Raw genomic sequence first — 22590 nt, forward strand, 5'->3', positions numbered from 1 at the left:
CTTAACCTTATATGATTATTTCTAGGCTCAACTGTAGTCCTGAAAACGGCGTTGTTCATTTTTTTCCCCAGGCTACTATTCTATTTGGTACGTATACTACTTCTTCTTTGTCCATTCATCTGTTTATGAACCTTTTTTCTGCTTCCATGTCTTTGCTATTTCAATATTGCTGCAGTGCTCATTTGCCTGCCCGTGTCTTTCCGATTCAGGTGGTCTTAGGTTATAGGCCCAAAGGGTGACCTGCTGCATCATATGGTAGCTCAATTTTTACCTTTTCAAGAAGCTCCATTCAGTTTGCGTTAGTGCTGTTCCCACTTTACATCCCACCAGCAGCTAGAAGGTACACAGTTCTCTAAAACCCCTTCAGCATTTTTTATAGACATTTTGCTGATGGAAATGACTGGTGTGAGCTGAAACCTTTTTGAATTTGAATTTGCATGTGTCTAATAATTCCTTATACTGAGCTTTAGGCATGTCCTTTTTTTTCTTTTCCTTTTTTTTAAAGAGTGAGTACAACTTCCCTCCTCTTATTGACTTCTTGAAAAATTTCTCATGTGTTGAATTTTCTTGCCTATTCCCTACCCCAGGGCAGTTTTCAGGGCAGGTGTCATTTAGAGCCCTGCAGTCCTTGTGACTATTAAGCAACTATTAGTACTGGGTTTAAAGCTGCTGTTGTGGGACACAGCCACAAGGCGGGAGCATTATTACCTTCTCAACTCTTGTCACTACGGCAACAGAGTCTTCCTGGAGGTAGTGTTCCGAGGTTGTAAATTAGAGTGGAATGTGCTGGGACAAGCCCCCAGAAGTTTATGTCTCCTTACTTATGTTTGTTTTTTAAATTTAATTTCTATTTCTTATCAGAGTAAATTTGATTAGAGTGTTTTGATTGCCTGGCTGTACAGAATCTGCTCAATGATTCATACATATGTCTGTTCATCTTCGGGTCCTGTTACCATGTATGTGATTACAAAATGTATATTTTAAAGGTATTGGTGATTATATAATTCATACAGTTTATCTGTTATATGTTTTTATACACTTAACATACATTACTATATGTATGTTAACCCCATAGTCGTAATTTACCCATCCTCCCACCTTTCATTTTGGCTAACCATTAGTTTATTTGATAAGTCTGTGAGTGTCTTTTTCTGTGGAAATATGTTCATTGGTAGCAATCTTAGGATAACATGTATCAATGTTTTCATAGGATATTTGTCGTACCCTTTTGAGTTACTTAACGTTATATGATAATTTCTAGGCTCAACTGTAGTCCTGAAAACGGCATTGTTCATTTTTTTCCCGAGGCTACTATTCTATTTGGTATGTATACCACTTCTTCTTTGTCCATTCATCTGTTTATGAACCTTTTTTCTGCTTCCATGTCTTGGCTATTTCAATATTGCTGCAGTGCTCATTTGCCTGCCTGTGTCTTTCCCATTCAGGTGGTCTTAGGTTATAGGCCCAAAAGGTGACCTGCCGCATCATATGGTAGCTCAATTTTTATCTTTTCAAGCAGCTCCATTCAGTTTGTGTTAATGCTGTTACCACTTTACATCCCACCAGCAGCTAGAAGGTACACAGTTCTCTAAAACCCCTTCAGCATTTATAGTTTGTAGACATTTTGCTGATGGAAACGACTGTTGTGAGCTGAAACCTTTTTGAATTTGAATTTGCATGTGTCTAATAATTCATTCTACTGAGCTTTAGGCATGTCCTTTTTTTTCTTTTCCTTTTTTTTTAAAGAGTGAGTACAACTTCCCTCCTCTTATTGACTTCTTGAAAAATTTCTCATGTGTTGAATATTTTTGCCTATTCCCTACCCCAGGGCATTTTTCAGGGCAGGTGTCATTTAGAGCCCTGCAGTCCATGTGACTATTAAGCAACCATTAGCACTGGGTTTAAAGCTGCTGTTGTGGGAAAGAGCCACAAGGTGGCAGCATTATTACGTTCTCATCTCTTGTTACTAGGGCAACAGAATCTTCCTGGAGGTAGTGTTCCAAGGTTGTAAATTAGAGTGGAATATGCTGGGACAAGCCCCCAGAAGTTTATGTCTCCTTACTTAGGTTTGTTTTTTAAATTTAATTTCTATTTCTTATCTGAGTAAATTTGATTAGAGTGTTTGATTTTCTGGCTGTACAGAAACTGCTCAATGATTCCTACATATGTCTGTTAATCTTCGGATTCTGTTACCATGTATGTGATTACAGAATGTATATTTTAAAGGTATTGGTGATTATATAATTCATACAGTTTATCTGTTATATGTTTTTATACACTTAACATACATTAGTATATGTATGTTAACCCCATAGTCCTAGTTTACCCATCCTCCCACCTTTCATTTTGTCTAACCATTAGTTTATTTCATAAGTCTGTGAGTGTCTTTTTCTGTGGAAATATGTTCATTGGTAGCTATCTTAGGATAACATGTATAAATGTTATCATAGGATATTTGTCGTACCCTTTTGAGTTACTTAACCTTATATGATTATTTCTAGGCTCAACTGTAGTCCTGAAAACGGCATTGTTCATTTTTTTCCCGAGGCTACTATTCTATTTGGTACGTATACCACTTCCTCTTTGTCCATTCATCTGTTTATGAACCTTTTTTCTGCTTCCATGTCTTGGCTATTTCAATATTGCTGCAGTGCTCATTTGCCTGCCTGTGTCTTTCCGATTCAGGTGGTCTTAGGTTATAGGCCCAAAAGGTGACCTGCCGCATCATATGGTAGCTCAATTTTTACCTTTTCAACAGCTCAATTCAGTTTGCGTTAGTGCTGTTACCACTTTACATCCAACCAGGATCTAGAAGGTACACAGTTCTCTAAAACTCCTTCAGCATTTATAGTTTGTAGACATTTTGCTGATGGAAATGACTGGTGTGAGCTGAAACCTTTTTGAATTTGCATTTGCATGTGTCTAATAATTCCTTATACTGAGGTTTAGGAATGTCCTTTTTTCTCTTTTCCTTTTTTTTTAAAGAGTGAGTACAACTTCCCTCCTCTTATTGACTTCTTGAAAAATTTCTAATGTGTTGAATTTTCTTGCCTATTCCCTACCCCAGGGCATTTTTAAGGGCAGGTGTCATTTAGAGCCCTGCAGTCCTTGTGACTATTAAGCAAACATTAGCACTGGGTTTAAAGCTGCTGTTGTGGGAAAGAGCCACAAGGCAGCAGCATTATTACGTTCTCATCTCTTGTTACTAGGGCAACAGAATCTTCCTGGAGGTAGTGTTCTGAGGTTGTAAATTAGAGTGGAATGTGCTGGGACAAGCCCCCAGAAGTTTATGTCTCCTTACTTATGTTTGTTTTTTAAATTTAATTCTATTTCTTTTTGGAGTAAATTTGATTAGAGTCTTTTGATTGTCTGGCTGTACAGAATCTGCTCAATGATTCCTACATATGTCTGTTCATCTTCGGATTCTGTTACCATGTATGTGAATACAGAATGTATATTTTAAAGGTATTGGTGATTATATAATTCATATAGTTTATCTGTTATATGTTTATATGCATGTAACATACATTAGTATATTTATGTTAATCCCATAGTCCTAATTTACCCATCCTCCCCCCTTTCATTTTGGCTAACCATTAGTTTATTTCATACGTCTGTGAGTGTCTTTTTCTGTGGAAATATGTTCATTGGTAGCAATCTTAGGATAACATGTATAAATGATATCAGAGGATATTTGTCATACCCTTTTGACTTACTTAACCTTATATTATTATTTCTAGGCTCTACTGTAGTCCTGAAAACGGCATTGTTCATTTTTTCCCCGAGGCTACTATTCCATTCTGTCCATATACCACTTCTTCTCTGTCCATTCATCTGTTTATGGACCTTTTTTTGCTTCCATGTCTTGGCTATTTCAGTATTGCTGCAGTGCACATTTGACTGCCTGTGTCTTTCCGATTCTGGTGGTCTTAGGTTATAAGCCCGAGAGGTGCCCTGCCGCATCATATGGTAGCTCAATTTCTACCTTTTCAAGCGGCTCCATTCAGTTTGCGTTAGTGCTGTTACCACTTTACATCCCAGCAGCACATAGAAGGTACACATTTCTCTAAAACCCCTTCAGCATTTATAGTTTGTAGACTTTTTGCTGATGGCCATTTGACCATTCTGAGCTGAAACCTTTATGGAGGTTGGATACGCATGTGGCGAATAATTCCTTATACTGATCTTTAGGCATATCCTTTTTCTTCTTTTCCTTTTTTTGTTAAAGTGTGAGTACAACTGCCCTCTTCATATTCACTTTTTGAAAAATTTCTCATGTGTTGAATTTTGTTGCCTATTCCCTACCCAAGGGCACTTTTTGAGGGCAGGTGTCATTTAGACCCCTGCAGTCGTTGTGACTATTAAGCAACCATTAGCACTGGGTTTAAAGCTGCTGTTGTGGGAAACAGCCACAAGGCGGCAGCATTATTACGTTCTCAACTCTTGTTACTAGGGCAACAGAATCTTCCTGGAGGTAGTGTTCTGAGGTTGTAAATTAGAGTGGAATGTGCTGGGACAAGCCCCCAGAAGTTTATGTCTCCTTACTTATGTTTGTTTTTAAAATTTCATTTCTATTTCTTATCAGCGTAAATTTGATTAGAGTGTTTTGATTGCCTGGCTGTACAGGATCTGCTCAATGATTCATACATATGTCTGTTCATCTTTGGGTCCTGTTACCATGTATGTGATTACAAAATGTATATTTTAAAGGTATTGGTGATTATATAATTCATACAGTTTATCTGTTATATGTTTTTATACACTTAACATACATTAGTATATGTATGTTAACCCCATAGTCCTAATTTACCCATCCTCCCACCTTTCATTTTGCTAACCATTAGTTTATTTCATAAGTCTGTGAGTGTCTTTTTCTGTGGAAATATGTTCATTGGTAGCAATCTTAGGATAACATGTATAAATGTTATCATAGGATATTTGTCGTACCCTTTTGAGTTAGTTAACCTTATATGATTATTTCTAGGCTCAACTGTAGTCCTGAAAACGGCGTTGTTCATTTTTTTCCCCAGGCTACTATTCTATTTGGTACGTATACTACTTCTTCTTTGTCCATTCATCTGTTTATGAACCTTTTTTCTGCTTCCATGTCTTGGTTATTTCAATATTGCTGCAGTGCTCATTTGCCTGCCTGTGTCTTTCCGATTCAGGTGGTCTTAGGTTATAGGCCCAAAGGGTGACCTGCTGCATCATATGGTAGCTCAATTTTTACCTTGTCAAGAAGCTCCATTCAGTTTGCGTTAGTGCTGTTACCACTTTACATCCCACCAGCAGCTAGAAGGTACACAGTTCTCTAAAACCCCTTCAGCATTTATAGTTTATAGACATTTTGCTGATGGAAATGACTGGTGTGAGCTGAAACCTTTTTGAATTTGAATTTGCATGTGTCTAATAATTCCTTATACTGAGCTTTAGGCATGTCCTTTTTTTTCTTTTCGTTTTTTTTAAAGAGTGAGTACAACTTCCCTCCTCTTATTGACTTCTTGAAAAATTTCTCGTGTGTTGAATTTTCTTGCCTATTCCCTACCCCAGGGCATTTTTCAGGGCAGGTGTCATTTGGAGCCCTGCAGTCCTTGTGACTATTAAGCAACTATTAGTACTGGGTTTAAAGCTGCTGTTGTGGGAAACAGCCACAAGGCCGCAGCATTATTACGTTCTCAACTCTTGTTACTACGGCAACAGAATCTTCCTGGAGGTAGTGTTCCGAGGTTGTAAATTAGAGTGGAATGTGCTGGGACAAGCCCCCAGAAGTTTATGTCTCCTTACTTAGGTTTGTTTTTTAAATTTAATTTCTATTTCTTATCAGAGTAAATTTGATTAGAGTGTTTTGATTGCCTGGCTGTACAGAATCTGCTCAATGATTCATACATATGTCTGTTCATCTTCGGGTCCTGTTACCATGTATGTGATTACAAAATGTATATTTTAAAGGTATTGGTGATTATATAATTCATACAGTTTATCTGTTATATGTTTTTATACACTTAACATACATTAGTATATGTATGTTAACCCCATAGTCCTAATTTACCCATCCTCCCACCTTTCATTTTGGCTAACCATTAGTTTATTTGATAAGTCTGTGAGTGTCTTTTTCTGTGGAAATATGTTCATAGGTAGCAATCTTAGGATAACATGTATAAATGTTTTCATAGGATATTTGTCGTACCCTTTTGAGTTACTTAACGTTATATGATTATTTCTAGGCTCAACTGTAGTCCTGAAAACGGCATTGTTCATTTTTTTCCCGAGGCTACTATTCTATTTGGTACGTATATCACTTCTTCTTTGTCCATTCATCTGTTTATGAACCTTTTTTCTGCTTCCATGTCTTGGCTATTTCAATATTGCTGCAGTGCTCAGTTGCCTGCCTGTGTCTTTCCGATTCAGGTGGTCTTAGGTTATAGGCCCAAAAGGTGACCTGCCGCATCATATGGTAGCTCAATTTTTATCTTTTCAAGCAGCTCCATTCAGTTTGTGTTAGTGCTGTTACCACTTTACATCCCACCAGCAGCTAGAAGGTACACAGTTCTCTAAAACCCCTTCAGCATTTATAGTTTGTACACATTTTGCTGATGGAAACGACTGGTGTGAGCTGAAACCTTTTTGAATTTGAATTTGCATGTGTCTAATAATTCATTCTACTGAGCTTTAGGCATGTCCTTTTTTTTCTTTTCCTTTTTTTTTAAAGAGTGAGTACAACTTCCCTCCTCTTATTGACTTCTTGAAAAATTTCTCATGTGTTGAATATTTTTGCCTATTCCCTACCCCAGGGCATTTTTCAGGGCAGGTGTCATTTAGAGCCCTGCAGTCCATGTGACTATTAAGCAACCATTAGCACTGGGTTTAAAGCTGCTGTTGTGGGAAAGAGCCACAAGGCGGCAGCATTATTACGTTCTCATCTCTTGTTACTAGGGCAACAGAATCTTCCTGGAGGTAGTGTTCCGAGGTTGTAAATTAGAGTGGAATGTGCTGGGACAAGCCCCCAGAAGTTTATGTCTCCTTACTTAGGTTTGTTTTTTAAATTTAATTTCTATTTCTTATCTGAGTAAATTTGATTAGAGTGTTTTGATTGTCTGGCTGTACAGAAACTGCTCAATGATTCCTACATATGTCTGTTCATCTTCGGATTCTGTTACCATGTATGTGATTACAGAATGTATATTTTAAAGGTATTGGTGATTATATAATTCATACAGTTTATCTGTTATATGTTTTTATACACTTAACATACATTAGTATATGTATGTTAACCCCATAGTCCTAGTTTACCCATCCTCCCACCTTTCATTTTGTCTAACCATTAGTTTATTTCATAAGTCTGTGAGTGTCTTTTTCTGTGGAAATATGTTCATTGGTAGCAATCTTAGGATAACATGTATAAATGATATCATAGGATATTTGTCATACCCTTTTGACTTACTGAACCTTATATGATTATTTCTAGGCTCAACTCTAGTCCTTAAAACGGCATTGTTCATTTTTTCCCCGAGGCTACTATTGCATTCTGTCCATATACCACTTCTTCTCTGTCCATTCATCTGTTTATGAACCTTTTTTCTGCTTCCATGTCTTGGCTATTTCAATATTGCTTCAGTGCTCATTTGCCTGCCTGTGTCTTTCCGATTCAGGTGGTCTTAGGTTATAGGCCCAAAAGGTGACCTGCCGCATCATATGGTAGCTCAATTTTTACCTTTTCAACAGCTCAATTCAGTTTGCGTTAGTGCTGTTACCACTTTACATCCAACCAGGATCTAGAAGGTACACAGTTCTCTAAAACTCCTTCAGCATTTATAGTTTGTAGACATTTTGCTGATGGAAATGACTGGTGTGAGCTGAAACCTTTTTGAATTTGCATTTGCATGTGTCTAATAATTCCTTATACTGAGCTTTAGGCATGTCCTTTTTTTTCTTTTCCTTTTTTATTAAAGAGTGAGTACAACTTCCCTCCTCTTATTGACTTCTTGAAAAATTTCTCATGTGTTGAATTTTCTTGCCTATTCCCTACCCCAGGGCATTTTTCAGGGCAGGTGTCATTTAGAGCCCTGCAGTCCTTGTGACTATTAAGCAAACATTAGCACTGGGTTTAAAGCTGCTGTTGTGGGAAAGAGCCACAAGGCGGCAGCATTATTACGTTCTCATCTCTTGTTATTAGGGCAACAGAGTCTTCCTGGAGGTAGTGTTCTGAGGTTGTAAATTAGAGTGGAATGTGCTGGGACAAGCCCCCAGAAGTTTATGTCTCCTTACTTATGTTTGTTTTTTTAAATTTAATTTCTATTTCTTATCGGAGTAAATTTGATTAGAGTGTTTTGATTGCCTGGCTGTACAGGATCTGCTCAGTGATTCATACATATGTCTGTTCATCTTCGGGTCCTCTTACCATGTATGTGATTACAAAATGTATATTTTAAAGGTATTGGTGATTATATAATTCATACAGTTTATCTGTTACATGTTTTTATACACTTAACATACATTAGTATATGTATGTTAACCCCATAGTCCTAATTTACCCATCCTCCCACCTTTCATTTTGGCTAACCATTAGTTTATTTCATAAGTCTGTGAGTGGCTTTTTCTGTGGAAATATGTTCATTGGTAGCAATCGTAGGATAACATGTATAAATGTTATCATAGGATATTTGTCGTACCCTTTTGAGTTACTTAACCTTATATGATTATTTCTAGGCTCAACTGTAGTCCTGAAAACGGCATTGTTCATTTTTTTCCCGAGGCTACTATGCTCTTTGGTACGTATACCACTTCTTCTTTGTCCATTCATCTGTTTATGAACCCTTTTTCTGCTTCCATGTCTTGGCTATTTCAATATTGCTGCAGTGCACATTTGCCTGCCTGTGTCTTTCCGATTTAGGTGGTCTTAGGTTATAGGCCCAAAAGGTGACCTGCCGCATCATATGGTAGCTCAATTTTTACCTTTTCAAGAAACTCCATTCAGTTTGCGTTAGTGCTGTTACCACTTTACATCCCACCAGCAGCTAGAAGGTACACAGTTCTCTAAAACCCCTTCAGCATTTATAGTTTGTAGACATTTTGCTAATGGAAATGACTGGTGTGAGCTGAAACCTTTTTGAATTTGAATTTGCATGTGTCTAATAATTCCTTATACTGAGCTTTAGGCATGTCCTTTTTTTTCTTTTCGTTTTTTTTAAAGAGTGAGTACAACTTCCCTCCTCTTATTGACTTCTTGAAAAATTTCTCGTGTGTTGAATTTTCTTGCCTATTCCCTACCCCAGGGCATTTTTCAGGGCAGGTGTCATTTGGAGCCCTGCAGTCCTTGTGACTATTAAGCAACTATTAGTACTGGGTTTAAAGCTGCTGTTGTGGGAAACAGCCACAAGGCCGCAGCATTATTACGTTCTCAACTCTTGTTACTACGGCAACAGAATCTTCCTGGAGGTAGTGTTCCGAGGTTGTAAATTAGAGTGGAATGTGCTGGGACAAGCCCCCAGAAGTTTATGTCTCCTTACTTAGGTTTGTTTTTTAAATTTAATTTCTATTTCTTATCAGAGTAAATTTGATTAGAGTGTTTTGATTGCCTGGCTGTACAGAATCTGCTCAATGATTCATACATATGTCTGTTCATCTTCGGGTCCTGTTACCATGTATGTGATTACAAAATGTATATTTTAAAGGTATTGGTGATTATATAATTCATACAGTTTATCTGTTATATGTTTTTATACACTTAACATACATTAGTATATGTATGTTAACCCCATAGTCCTAATTTACCCATCCTCCCACCTTTCATTTTGGCTAACCATTAGTTTATTTGATAAGTCTGTGAGTGTCTTTTTCTGTGGAAATATGTTCATAGGTAGCAATCTTAGGATAACATGTATAAATGTTTTCATAGGATATTTGTCGTACCCTTTTGAGTTACTTAACGTTATATGATTATTTCTAGGCTCAACTGTAGTCCTGAAAACGGCATTGTTCATTTTTTTCCCGAGGCTACTATTCTATTTGGTACGTATACCACTTCTTCTTTGTCCATTCATCTGTTTATGAACCTTTTTTCTGCTTCCATGTCTTGGCTATTTCAATATTGCTGCAGTGCTCAGTTGCCTGCCTGTGTCTTTCCGATTCAGGTGGTCTTAGGTTATAGGCCCAAAAGGTGACCTGCCGCATCATATGGTAGCTCAATTTTTATCTTTTCAAGCAGCTCCATTCAGTTTGTGTTAGTGCTGTTACCACTTTACATCCCACCAGCAGCTAGAAGGTACACAGTTCTCTAAAACCCCTTCAGCATTTATAGTTTGTACACATTTTGCTGATGGAAACGACTGGTGTGAGCTGAAACCTTTTTGAATTTGAATTTGCATGTGTCTAATAATTCATTCTACTGAGCTTTAGGCATGTCCTTTTTTTTCTTTTCCTTTTTTTTTAAAGAGTGAGTACAACTTCCCTCCTCTTATTGACTTCTTGAAAAATTTCTCATGTGTTGAATATTTTTGCCTATTCCCTACCCCAGGGCATTTTTCAGGGCAGGTGTCATTTAGAGCCCTGCAGTCCATGTGACTATTAAGCAACCATTAGCACTGGGTTTAAAGCTGCTGTTGTGGGAAAGAGCCACAAGGCGGCAGCATTATTACGTTCTCATCTCTTGTTACTAGGGCAACAGAATCTTCCTGGAGGTAGTGTTCCGAGGTTGTAAATTAGAGTGGAATGTGCTGGGACAAGCCCCCAGAAGTTTATGTCTCCTTACTTAGGTTTGTTTTTTAAATTTAATTTCTATTTCTTATCTGAGTAAATTTGATTAGAGTGTTTTGATTGTCTGGCTGTACAGAAACTGCTCAATGATTCCTACATATGTCTGTTCATCTTCGGATTCTGTTACCATGTATGTGATTACAGAATGTATATTTTAAAGGTATTGGTGATTATATAATTCATACAGTTTATCTGTTATATGTTTTTATACACTTAACATACATTAGTATATGTATGTTAACCCCATAGTCCTAGTTTACCCATCCTCCCACCTTTCATTTTGTCTAACCATTAGTTTATTTCATAAGTCTGTGAGTGTCTTTTTCTGTGGAAATATGTTCATTGGTAGCAATCTTAGGATAACATGTATAAATGATATCATAGGATATTTGTCATACCCTTTTGACTTACTGAACCTTATATGATTATTTCTAGGCTCAACTCTAGTCCTTAAAACGGCATTGTTCATTTTTTCCCCGAGGCTACTATTGCATTCTGTCCATATACCACTTCTTCTCTGTCCATTCATCTGTTTATGAACCTTTTTTCTGCTTCCATGTCTTGGCTATTTCAATATTGCTTCAGTGCTCATTTGCCTGCCTGTGTCTTTCCGATTCAGGTGGTCTTAGGTTATAGGCCCAAAAGGTGACCTGCCGCATCATATGGTAGCTCAATTTTTACCTTTTCAACAGCTCAATTCAGTTTGCGTTAGTGCTGTTACCACTTTACATCCAACCAGGATCTAGAAGGTACACAGTTCTCTAAAACCCCTTCAGCATTTATAGTTTATAGACATTTTGCTGATGGAAATGACTGGTGTGAGCTGAAACCTTGTTGAATTTGAATTTGCATGTGTCTAATAATTCCTTATACTGAGCTTTAGGCATGTCCTTTTTTTCTTTTCCTTTTTTTTTAAAGAGTGAGTACAACTTCCCTCCTCTTATTGATTTCTTGAAAAATTTCTCATGTGTTGAATTTTCTTGCCTATTCCCTACCCCAGGGCATTTTTCAGGGCAGGTGTCATTTAGAGCCCTGCAGTCCTTGTGACTATTAAGCAAGCATTAGCACTGGGTTTAATGCTGCTGTTGTGGGAAACAGCCACAAGGCGGCAGCATTATTACGTTCTCCTCTCTTGTTACTAGGGCAACAGAATCTTCCTGGAGGTAGTGTTCCGTGGTTGTAAATTAGAGTGGAATGTGCTGGGACGAGCCCCCAGAAGTTTATGTCTCCTTACTTATGTTTGTTTTTTAAATTTAATTCTATTTCTTTTTGGAGTAAATTTGATTAGAGTTTTTTGATTGTCTGGCTGTACAGAATCTGCTCAATGATTCCTACATATGTCTGTTCATCTTCGGATTCTGTTACCATGTATGTGAATACAGAATGTATATTTTAAAGGTATTGGTGATTATATAATTCATATAGTTTATCTGTTATATGTTTATATGCATGTAACATACATTAGTATATTTATGTTAATCCCATAGTCCTAATTTACCCATCCTCCCCCCTTTCATTTTGGCTAACCATTAGTTTATTTCATACGTCTGTGAGTGTCTTTTTCTGTGGAAATATGTTCATTGGTAGCAATCTTAGGATAACATGTACAAATGATATCATAGGATATTTGTCATACCCTTTTGACTTACTTAACCTTATATTATTATTTCTAGGCTCTACTGTAGTCCTGAAAACGGCATTGTTCATTTTTTTCCCGAGGCTACTATTCCATTCTGTCCATATACCACTTCTTCTCTGTCCATTCATCTGTTTATGGACCTTTTTTTGCTTCCATGTCTTGGCTATTTCAGTATTGCTGCAGTGCACATTTGACTGCCTGTGTCTTTCCGATTCTGGTGGTCTTAGGTTATAAGCCCGAGAGGTGCCCTGCCGCATCATATGGTAGCTCAATTTCTACCTTTTCAAGCGGCTCCATTCAGTTTGCGTTAGTGCTGTTACCACTTTACATCCCAGCAGCAGATAGAAGGTACACATTTCTCTAAAACACCTTCAGCATTTATAGTTTGTAGACTTTTGCTGATGGCCATTTGACTGTTGTGAGCTGAAACCTTTATGGAGGTTGGATACGCATGTGGCGAATAATTCCTTATACTGATCTTTAGGCATATCCTTTTTCTTCTTTTCCTTTTTTTGTTAAAGTGTGAGTACAACTTCCCTCTTCATATTCACTTTTTGAAAAATTTCTCATGTGTTGAATTTTGTTGCCTATTCCCTACCCAAGGGCACTTTTTGAGGGCAGGTGTCATTTAGACCCCTGCAGTCGTTGTGACTATTAAGCAACCATTAGCACTGGGTTTAAAGCTGCTGTTGTGGGAAACAGCCACAAGGCGTCAGCATTATTACTTTCTCAACTCTTGTTACTAGGGCAACAGAATATTCATGGAGGTAGTGTTCTGAGGTTGAAAATTAGAGTGGAATGTGCTGGGACAAGCCCCCAGAAGTTTATGTCTCCTTACTTATGTTTGTTTTTAAATTTCATTTCTATTTCTTATCAGTGTAAATTTGATTAGAGTGTTTTGATTGCCTGGCAGTACAGGATCTGCTCAATGATTCATACATATGTCTGTTCATCTTCGGGTCCTGTTACCATGTATGTGGTTACAAAATGTATATTTTAAAGGTATTGGTGATTATATAATTCATACAGTTTATCTGTTATATGTTTTTATACACTTAACATACATTAGTATATGTATGTTAACCCCATAGTCCTAATTTACCCATCCTCCCACCTTTCATTTTGCTAACCATTAGTTTATTTCATAAGTCTGTGAGTGTCTTTTTCTGTGGAAATATGTTCATTGGTAGCAATCTTAGGATAACATGTATAAATATTATCATAGGATATTTGTCGTACCCTTTTGAGTTACTTAACCTTATATGATTATTTCTAGGCTCAACTGTAGTCCTGAAAATGGCGTTGTTCATTTTTTTCCCCAGGCTACTATTCTATTTGGTACGTATACTACTTCTTCTTTGTCCATTCATCTGTTTATGAACCTTTTTTCTGCTTCCATGTCTTTGCTATTTCAATATTGCTGCAGTGCTCATTTGCCTGCCCGTGTCTTTCCGATTCAGGTGGTCTTAGGTTATAGGCCCAAAGGGTGACCTGCTGCATCATATGGTAGCTCAATTTTTACCTTTTCAAGAAGCTCCATTCAGTTTGCGTTAGTGCTGTTCCCACTTTACATCCCACCAGCAGCTAGAAGGTACACAGTTCTCTAAAACCCCTTCAGCATTTATAGTTTATAGACATTTTGCTGATGGAAATGACTGGTGTGAGCTGAAACCTTTTTGAATTTGAATTTGCATGTGTCTAATAATTCCTTATACTGAGCTTTAGGCATGTCCCTTTTTTTCTTTTCCTTTTTTTTAAAGAGTGAGTACAACTTCCCTCCTCTTATTGACTTCTTGAAAAATTTCTCATGTGTTGAATTTTCTTGCCTATTCCCTACCCCAGGGCAGTTTTCAGGGCAGGTGTCATTTAGAGCCCTGCAGTCCTTGTGACTATTAAGCAACTATTAGTACTGGGTTTAAAGCTGCTGTTGTGGGACACAGCCACAAGGCGGCAGCATTATTACCTTCTCAACTCTTGTTACTACGGCAACAGAGTCTTCCTGGAGGTAGTGTTCCGAGGTTGTAAATTAGAGTGGAATGTGCTGGGACAAGCCCCCAGAAGTTTATGTCTCCTTACTTATGTTTGTTTTTTAAATTTAATTTCTATTTCTTATCAGAGTAAATTTGATTAGAGTGTTTTGATTGCCTGGCTGTACAGAATCTGCTCAATGATTCATACATATGTCTGTTCATCTTCGGGTCCTGTTACCATGTATGTGATTACAAAATGTATATTTTAAAGGTATTGGTGATTATATAATTCATACAGTTTATCTGTTATATGTTTTTATACACTTAACATACATTACTATATGTATGTTAACCCCATAGTCGTAATTTACCCATCCTCCCACCTTTCATTTTGGCTAACCATTAGTTTATTTGATAAGGCTGTGAGTGTCTTTTTCTGTGGAAATATGTTCATTGGTAGCAATCTTAGGATAACATGTATCAATGTTTTCATAGGATATTTGTCGTACCCTTTTGAGTTACTTAACGTTATATGATAATTTCTAGGCTCAACTGTAGTCCTGAAAACGGCATTGTTCATTTTTTTCCCGAGGCTACTATTCTATTCTATTTGGTATGTATACCACTTCTTCTTTGTCCATTCATCTGTTTATGAACCTTTTTTCTGCTTCCATGTCTTGGCTATTTCAATATTGCTGCAGTGCTCATTTGCCTGCCTGTGTCTTTCCCATTCAGGTGGTCTTAGGTTATAGGCCCAAAAGGTGACCTGCCGCATCATATGGTAGCTCAATTTTTATCTTTTCAAGCAGCTCCATTCAGTTTGTGTTAATGCTGTTACCACTTTACATCCCACCAGCAGCTAGAAGGTACACAGTTCTCTAAAACCCCTTCAGCATTTATAGTTTGTAGACATTTTGCTGATGGAAACGACTGTTGTGAGCTGAAACCTTTTTGAATTTGAATTTGCATGTGTCTAATAATTCATTCTACTGAGCTTTAGGCATGTCCTTTTTTTTCTTTTCCTTTTTTTTTAAAGAGTGAGTACAACTTCCCTCCTCTTATTGACTTCTTGAAAAATTTCTCATGTGTTGAATATTTTTGCCTATTCCCTACCCCAGGGCATTTTTCAGGGCAGGTGTCATTTAGAGCCCTGCAGTCCATGTGACTATTAAGCAACCATTAGCACTGGGTTTAAAGCTGCTGTTGTGGGAAACAGCCACAAGGTGGCAGCATTATTACGTTCTCATCTCTTGTTACTAGGGCAACAGAATCTTCCTGGAGGTAGTGTTCCAAGGTTGTAAATTAGAGTGGAATATGCTGGGACAAGCCCCCAGAAGTTTATGTCTCCTTACTTAGGTTTGTTTTTTAAATTTAATTTCTATTTCTTATCTGAGTAAATTTGATTAGAGTGTTTGATTTTCTGGCTGTACAGAAACTGCTCAATGATTCCTACATATGTCTGTTAATCTTCGGATTCTGTTACCATGTATGTGATTACAGAATGTATATTTTAAAGGTATTGGTGATTATATAATTCATACAGTTTATCTGTTATATGTTTTTATACACTTAACATACATTAGTATATGTATGTTAACCCCATAGTCCTAGTTTACCCATCCTCCCACCTTTCATTTTGTCTAACCATTAGTTTATTTCATAAGTCTGTGAGTGTCTTTTTCTGTGGAAATATGTTCATTGGTAGCTATCTTAGGATAACATGTATAAATGTTATCATAGGATATTTGTCGTACCCTTTTGAGTTACTTAACCTTATATGATTATTTCTAGGCTCAACTGTAGTCCTGAAAACGGCATTGTTCATTTTTTTCCCGAGGCTACTATTCTATTTGGTACGTATACCACTTCCTCTTTGTCCATTCATCTGTTTATGAACCTTTTTTCTGCTTCCATGTCTTGGCTATTTCAATATTGCTGCAGTGCTCATTTGCCTGCCTGTGTCTTTCCGATTCAGGTGGTCTTAGGTTATAGGCCCAAAAGGTGACCTGCCGCATCATATGGTAGCTCAATTTTTACCTTTTCAACAGCTCAATTCAGTTTGCGTTAGTGCTGTTACCACTTTACATCCAACCAGGATCTAGAAGGTACACAGTTCTCTAAAACTCCTTCAGCATTTATAGTTTGTAGACATTTTGCTGATGGAAATGACTGGTGTGAGCTGAAACCTTTTTGAATTTGCATTTGCATGTGTCTAATAATTCCTTATACTGAGGTTTAGGAATGTCCTTTTTTCTCTTTTCCTTTTTTTTTAAAGAGTGAGTACAACTTCCCTCCTCTTATTGACTTCTTGAAAAATTTCTAATGTGTTGAATTTTCTTGCCTATTCCCTACCCCAGGGCATTTTTAAGGGCAGGTGTCATTTAGAGCCCTGCAGTCCTTGTGACTATTAAGCAACCATTAGCACTGGGTTTAAAGCTGCTGTTGTGGGAAAGAGCCACAAGGCAGCAGCATTATTACGTTCTCATCTCTTGTTACTAGGGCAACAGAATCTTCCTGGAGGTAGTGTTCTGAGGTTGTAAATTAGAGTGGAATGTGCTGGGACAAGCCCCCAGAAGTTTATGTCTCCTTACTTATGTTTGTTTTTTTAAATTTAATTTCTATTTCTTATCGGAGTAAATTTGATTAGAGTGTTTTGATTGCCTGGCTGTACAGGATCTGCTCAGTGATTCATACATATTTCTGTTCATCTTCGGGTCCTCTTACCATGTATGTGATTACAAAATGTATATTTTAAAGGTATTGGTGATTATATAATTCATACAGTTTATCTGTTACATGTTTTTATACACTTAACATACATTAGTATATGTATGTTAACCCCATAGTCCTAATTTACCCATCCTCCCACCTTTCATTTTGGCTAACCATTAGTTTATTTCATAAGTCTGTGAGTGTCTTTTCTGTGGAAATATGTTCATTGGTAGCAATCGTAGGATAACATGTATAAATGTTATCATAGGATATTTGTCGTACCCTTTTGAGTTACTTAACCTTATATGATTATTTCTAGGCTCAACTGTAGTCCGGAAAACGGTATTGTTCATTTTTTTCCCAAGGCTACTATGCTATTTGGTACGTATACCACTTCTTTTTTGTCCATCCATCTGTTTATGAACCCTTTTTCTGCTTCCATGTCTTGGCTATTTCAATATTGCTGCAGTGCACCTTTGCCTGCCTGTGTCTTTCCGATTTAGGTGGTCTTAGGTTATAGGCCCAAAAGGTGACCTGCCGCATCATATGGTAGCTCAATTTTTACCTTTTCAAGAAACTCCATTCAGTTTGCGTTAGTGCTGTTACCACTTTACATCCCACCAGCAGCTAGAAGGTACACAGTTCTCTAAAACCCCTTCAGCATTTATAGTTTGTAGTCATTTTGCTGATGGAAACGACTGGTGTGAGCTGAAACCTTTTTGAATTTGAATTTGCATGTGTCTAATAATTCATTCTACTGAGCTTTAGGCATGTCCTTTTTTTTCTTTTCCTTTTTTTTTAAAGAGTGAGTACAACTTCCCTCCTCTTATTGACTTCTTGAAAAATTTCTCATGTGTTGAATATTCTTGCCTATTCCCTACCCCTGGGCATTTTTCAGGGCAGGTGTCATTTAGAGCCCTGCAGTCCATGTGACTATTAAGCAACCATTAGCACTGGGTTTAAAGCTGCTGTTGTGGGAAAGAGCCACAAGGCGGCAGCATTATTACGTTCTCATCTCTTGTTACTAGGGCAACAGAATCTTCCTGGTGGTAGTGTTCCGAGGTTGTAAATTAGAGTGGAATGTGCTGGGACAAGCCCCCAGAAGTTTATGTCTCCTTACTTAGGTTTGTTTTTTAAATTAAATTTCTATTTCTTATCGGAGTAAATTTGATTAGAGTGTTTTGATTGTCTGGCTGTACAGAAACTGCTCAATGATTCCTACATATGTCTGTTCATGTTCGGATTCTGTTACCATGTATGTGAATACAGAATGTATATTTTAAAGGTATTGGTGATTATATAATTCATATAGTTTATCTGTTATATGTTTATATGCATGTAACATACATTAGTATATTTATGTTAATCCCATAGTCCTAATTTACCCATCCTCCCCCCTTTCATTTTGGCTAACCATTAGTTTATTTCATACGTCTGTGAGTGTCTTTTTCTGTGGAAATATGTTCATTGGTAGCAATCTTAGGATAACATGTACAAATGATATCATAGGATATTTGTCATACCCTTTTGACTTACTTAACCTTATATTATTATTTCTAGGCTCTACTGTAGTCCTGAAAACGGCATTGTTCATTTTTTTCCCGAGGCTACTATTCCATTCTGTCCATATACCACTTCTTCTCTGTCCATTCATCTGTTTATGGACCTTTTTTTGCTTCCATGTCTTGGCTATTTCAGTATTGCTGCAGTGCACATTTGACTGCCTGTGTCTTTCCGATTCTGGTGGTCTTAGGTTATAAGCCCGAGAGGTGCCCTGCCGCATCATATGGTAGCTCAATTTCTACCTTTTCAAGCGGCTCCATTCAGTTTGCGTTAGTGCTGTTACCACTTTACATCCCAGCAGCAGATAGAAGGTACACATTTCTCTAAAACACCTTCAGCATTTATAGTTTGTAGACTTTTGCTGATGGCCATTTGACTGTTGTGAGCTGAAACCTTTATGGAGGTTGGATACACATGTGGCGAATAATTCCTTATACTGATCTTTAGGCATATCCTTTTTCTTCTTTTCCTTTTTTTGTTAAAGTGTGAGTACAACTTCCCTCTTCATATTCACTTTTTGAAAAATTTCTCATGTGTTGAATTTTGTTGCCTATTCCCTACCCAAGGGCACTTTTTGAGGGCAGGTGTCATTTAGACCCCTGCAGTCGTTGTGACTATTAAGCAACCATTAGCACTGGGTTTAAAGCTGCTGTTGTGGGAAACAGCCACAAGGCGTCAGCATTATTACTTTCTCAACTCTTGTTACTAGGGCAACAGAATATTCATGGTGGTAGTGTTCCGAGGTTGTAAATTAGAGTGGAATGTGCTGGGACAAGCCCCCAGAAGTTTATGTCTCCTTACTTAGGTTTGTTTTTTAAATTTAATTTCTATTTCTTATCTGAGTAAATTTGATTAGAGTGTTTTGATTGTCTGGCTGTACAGAAACTGCTCAATGATTCCTACATATGTCTGTTCATCTTCGGATTCTGTTACCATGTATGTGATTACAGAATGTATATTTTAAAGGTATTGGTGATTATATAATTCATACAGTTTATCTGTTATATGTTTTTATACACTTAACATACATTAGTATATGTATGTTAACCCCATAGTCCTAGTTTACCCATCCTCCCACCTTTCATTTTGTCTAACCATTAGTTTATTTCATAAGTCTGTGAGTGTCTTTTTCTGTGGAAATATGTTCATTGGTAGCAATCTTAGGATAACATGTATAAATGATATCATAGGATATTTGTCATACCCTTTTGACTTACTGAACCTTATATGATTATTTCTAGGCTCAACTCTAGTCCTTAAAACGGCATTGTTCATTTTTTCCCCGAGGCTACTATTGCATTCTGTCCATATACCACTTCTTCTCTGTCCATTCATCTGTTTATGAACCTTTTTTCTGCTTCCATGTCTTGGCTATTTCAATATTGCTTCAGTGCTCATTTGCCTGCCTGTGTCTTTCCGATTCAGGTGGTCTTAGGTTATAGGCCCAAAAGGTGACCTGCCGCATCATATGGTAGCTCAATTTTTACCTTTTCAACAGCTCAATTCAGTTTGCGTTAGTGCTGTTACCACTTTACATCCAACCAGGATCTAGAAGGTACACAGTTCTCTAAAACTCCTTCAGCATTTATAGTTTGTAGACATTTTGCTGATGGAAATGACTGGTGTGAGCTGAAACCTTTTTGAATTTGCATTTGCATGTGTCTAATAATTCCTTATACTGAGCTTTAGGCATGTCCTTTTTTTTCTTTTCCTTTTTTATTAAAGAGTGAGTACAACTTCCCTCCTCTTATTGACTTCTTGAAAAATTTCTAATGTGTTGAATTTTCTTGCCTATTCCCTACCCCAGGGCATTTTTCAGGGCAGGTGTCATTTAGAGCCCTGCAGTCCTTGTGACTATTAAGCAAACATTAGCACTGGGTTTAAAGCTGCTGTTGTGGGAAAGAGCCACAAGGCGGCAGCATTATTACGTTCTCATCTCTTGTTACTAGGGCAACAGAGTCTTCCTGGAGGTAGTGTTCCGAGGTTGTAAATTAGAGTGGAATGTGCTGGGACAAGCCCCCAGAAGTTTATGTCTCCTTACTTATGTTTGTTTTTTTAAATTTAATTTCTATTTCTTATCGGAGTAAATTTGATTAGAGTGTTTTGATTGCCTGGCTGTACAGGATCTGCTCAGTGATTCATACATATGTCTGTTCATCTTCGGGTCCTCTTACCATGTATGTGATTACAAAATGTATATTTTAAAGGTATTGGTGATTATATAATTCATACAGTTTATCTGTTACATGTTTTTATACACTTAACATACATTAGTATATGTATGTTAACCCCATAGTCCTAATTTACCCATCCTCCCACCTTTCATTTTGGCTAACCATTAGTTTATTTCATAAGTCTGTGAGTGGCTTTTTCTGTGGAAATATGTTCATTGGTAGCAATCGTAGGATAACATGTATAAATGTTATCATAGGATATTTGTCGTACCCTTTTGAGTTACTTAACCTTATATGATTATTTCTAGGCTCAACTGTAGTCCTGAAAACGGCATTGTTCATTTTTTTCCCGAGGCTACTATGCTCTTTGGTACGTATACCACTTCTTCTTTGTCCATTCATCTGTTTATGAACCCTTTTTCTGCTTCCATGTCTTGGCTATTTCAATATTGCTGCAGTGCACATTTGCCTGCCTGTGTCTTTCCGATTTAGGTGGTCTTAGGTTATAGGCCCAAAAGGTGACCTGCCGCATCATATGGTAGCTCAATTTTTACCTTTTCAAGAAACTCCATTCAGTTTGCGTTAGTGCTGTTACCACTTTACATCCCACCAGCAGCTAGAAGGTACACAGTTCTCTAAAACCCCTTCAGCATTTATAGTTTGTAGACATTTTGCTAATGGAAATGACTGGTGTGAGCTGAAACCTTTTTGAAATCGAATTTGCATGTGTCTAATAATTCCTTATACTGAGCTTTAGGCATGTCCTTTTTTTTCTTTTCCTTTTTTTTTAAAGAATGAGTACAACTTCCCTCCTCTTATTGACTTCTTGAAAAATTTCTCATGTGTTGAATTTTCTTGCCTATTCCCTACCCCAGGGCATTTTTCAGGCCAGGTGTCATTTAGATCCCTGCAGTCCTTGTGACTATTAAGCAACCATTAGCACTGGGTTTAATGCTGCTGTTGTGGGAAAGAGCCACAAGGCGGCAGCATTATTACGTTCTCATCTCTTGTTACTAGGGCAACAGAATCTTTCTGGAGGTAGTGTTCCGAAGTTGTAAATTAGAGTGGAATGTGCTGGGACAAGCCCCCAGAAGTTTATGTCTCCTTACTTAGGTTTGTTTTTTAAATTAAATTTCTATTTCTTATCGGAGTAACTTTGATTAGAGTGTTTTGATTGTCTGGCTGTACAGAAACTGCTCAATGATTCCTACATATGTCTGTTCATCTTCGGATTCTGTTACCATGTATGTTATTACAGAATGTATATTTTAAAGGTATTGGTGATTATATAATTCATACAGTTTATCTGTTATATGTTTTTATACACTTAACATACATTAGTATATGTATGTTAACCCCATAGTCCTAATTTACCCATCCTCCCACCTTTCATTTTGGCTAACAATTAGTTTATTTCATAAGTCTGTGAGTGTCTTTTTCTGTGGAAATATGTTCATTGGTAGCAATCTTAGGATAACATGTATAAATGATATCATAGGATATTTGTCATACCCTTTTGACTTACTTAACCTTATATGATTATTTCTAGGCTCTACCGTAGTCCTGAAAACGGCATTGTTCATTTTTTCCACGAGGCTACTATTCCATTCTGTCCATATACCACTTCTTCTCTGTCCATTCATCTGTTTATTGACATTTTTTTTGCTTCCATGTCTTTGCTATTTCAATATTGCTGCAGTGCACATTTGACTGCCTGTGTCTTTCCGATTCTGGTAGTCTTAGGTTATAAGCCCAAGAGGTGCCCTGCCGCATCATATGG

Source organism: Balaenoptera borealis (assembly GCF_965194805.1).
Source record: "Balaenoptera borealis genome assembly, contig: HAP1_SCAFFOLD_1282, whole genome shotgun sequence".
NCBI lineage: Eukaryota > Metazoa > Chordata > Mammalia > Artiodactyla > Balaenopteridae > Balaenoptera > Balaenoptera borealis.